Below are 2,369 nucleotides of genomic sequence, written 5' to 3'. Positions count from 1 at the left end.
CCTGTAATCCCAGCTACTCGGGAGGCTGAGGCAGGAAGATCGTTTGAACCCGGGATGCAGAGGCTGCCGTGAGTGGATCACACCACTGCACTCCAGCCTGGGCAGTAAGAGTGAAACTCCGTCTCAACAACAACAAAGAAAAAGAAAATGCTTGGCAAGTACCCGGCACAATAAATAAAAACCCCAAGGGAGGCCCTGAGAGGCTCCTGGGGCCACACCTTATCCTGCGCACGGCACCCCCACCCCAGCCACTTCTGGAGCCTCAGACCATGGCAGAGGCCAGCATGGTCCTTCCCACTCCTGGAGCAGGTTGTGTGGGCTCAGAAAGCCCCAGAAGGACCCTCTTCTCTCTGAGCCCTCAGGTTTCCTGTGCTGGGGATGAGGCCCCAGGGGGCAGAGCAGGGGACTCAGATCCCCCTGTCAGCTGGGCTCTGGGCTCCCTCAGGACAGGCCCCTTGGACCCCAGCATTCACCAAAGGCGGCCCCCACCAGGGCGAAGCAGGAGAGGAGCCAGAGGAAAGCCATGCCACTGCCTAGAAGGGATGGGGCCTGCAAGCTGCGGGGCCCTTTTTACCTCCCGGGGGACCCCCCAGCCCCGCCCAGCCAGAGAGGCCTGAGCCCACCCTCCCTGTTACCCAGGGACCTTGGGCGATAAGCGGAGGCAGAGCCCGGCCTGGTTCTCTGGCGGACAACCCCAGCCCCTGGGAAACGGGCAGCTGCCCTGATATCACCCGTCAGCCTTGCGGACATGACCCCACAGAGCCAGCTGTGAGCTGCGGTAACCCTGCCAGGAGCCGGCACCAGGCTCTTCTGTTGCCAGCAGGGAAGTGGAGGCAGTCCCACGCCAGGGCTCATGGAGACACAGCCGCCGTCATGGAGCCAGACCTCCGGGAACTCCAGTTCTCAGGAGAAGCAAAGGGCTCAGGGCACTGTGGATTCTCCAGTGTCACCGCACGTCACCAGTGAAGCCAAGTCATTTCCGAGTGTGGTGAGGGTCTGGGTGACACGGCCTGGAGGCCCTAACAGGTGGGCAAAGCCACTGACACGTGTCCCCCTCTGCTGCAGCACCCGACAGGATTCACTCTTTCTTCAATGACTCATAAGGAACTAATCATTTCAAAGTTTCAGTTTCTTACAAAATGGAACTTTGATTCCACACCATAAAATGACACAGAAAACTTTTTTTTAAGATGGAGTCTCACTCTCACCCAGGCCAGAGTGCAGTGGCGCAATTTCGGCTCCCTGCAGCCTCCGCTTCCCGGGTTCAAGTGATTCCCTGCCTCAGCCTTCCAAGTAGCTGGGATTACAGGTACTGCCACCACTCCCAGCTAATTTTTTTTTTTTTTGAGATGGGGTCTTGCTCTGCTGCCTAGGCTGGAGTGCAGTGGTGCAATCTTGGCTCACTGCAGCCTCTGCCTCACAGGTTCAAGCTATTCTCCCATCTCAGCCTCTTGAGTAGCTGGGATTACAGGCGTAGCACCACACGCGGCTAATTTTTTTATTTTTAGTAGAGACAGGGTTTCACCATGTTGGCCAGGCTGGTCCCAAACTCCTGGCCTCGGGTGATCCACCCTCCTCGGCCTCTCAAAGTGCTGGGATTACAGGCGTGAGCCACTGTGCCCGGCCAATTGTTGTATTTTTAGTAGAGACGGGGTTTCAGCACTTTGGCCAGGCTCATCTCGAACTCCTGGCCTCAGGTGATCCTCTGGCCTTGGCCTCCCAAAGTGCTAAAATTACAGGCGTGGGCCACTGCACCTGTCTGAAAATAAACTTTTTTGAGGAAGCAGAAAAACTTTTCATTGTCACAAAACAAGGAGGAAAGACAGATGTGGGTGACAAGTCGGTGACTCTGGGCAGGAAGCAGAGGCCAAGGGATCCTCGGCACCCTGTGGGCAGGTATTCAGGGGACATAGCCCACAGCATCCCTGCCCTTACAGGCCTGAGACGCTCATGACAGACACACACGACACAGATTAGCATGGAACTTAGTGACCACCACAGTCACCTGGGGCAAGGCTGGACAGGACGGGCTGCATTATAGTTCCGGACAACGGAGGTCTGAAAGGAAGACGCGGTGGGTGGATGGCGTTTCCACTGAAGGCCTTGGGCTCTGTGGTCAGCTGGCCGCATCACCTTGGCATTTAGAATATCCCCTCCCCAGCCTGGTGCGGTGGCTCACGCCTGTAATCCCAGCACTTTGAGAGGCTGAGGCAGGCGGATCATGAGGTCAGGAGATCGAGACCATCCTGGCTAACCCGTGAAACCCTGTCTCTACTAAAAATACAAAAAATTAGCCAGGCATGGTGGCGGGCGCCTGTTGTCCCAGCTACTCAGGAGGCTGAGGCAGGAGAATGGCGCAAACCCGGGAG

Source organism: Colobus angolensis, unplaced genomic scaffold, assembly GCF_000951035.1.
Source record: "Colobus angolensis palliatus isolate OR3802 unplaced genomic scaffold, Cang.pa_1.0 Scaffold248, whole genome shotgun sequence".
In the NCBI taxonomy this organism is placed as follows: domain Eukaryota; kingdom Metazoa; phylum Chordata; class Mammalia; order Primates; family Cercopithecidae; genus Colobus; species Colobus angolensis.
The sequence above is the reverse complement of the archived record's forward strand: the minus strand, read 5'-3'. Positions refer to the sequence as shown.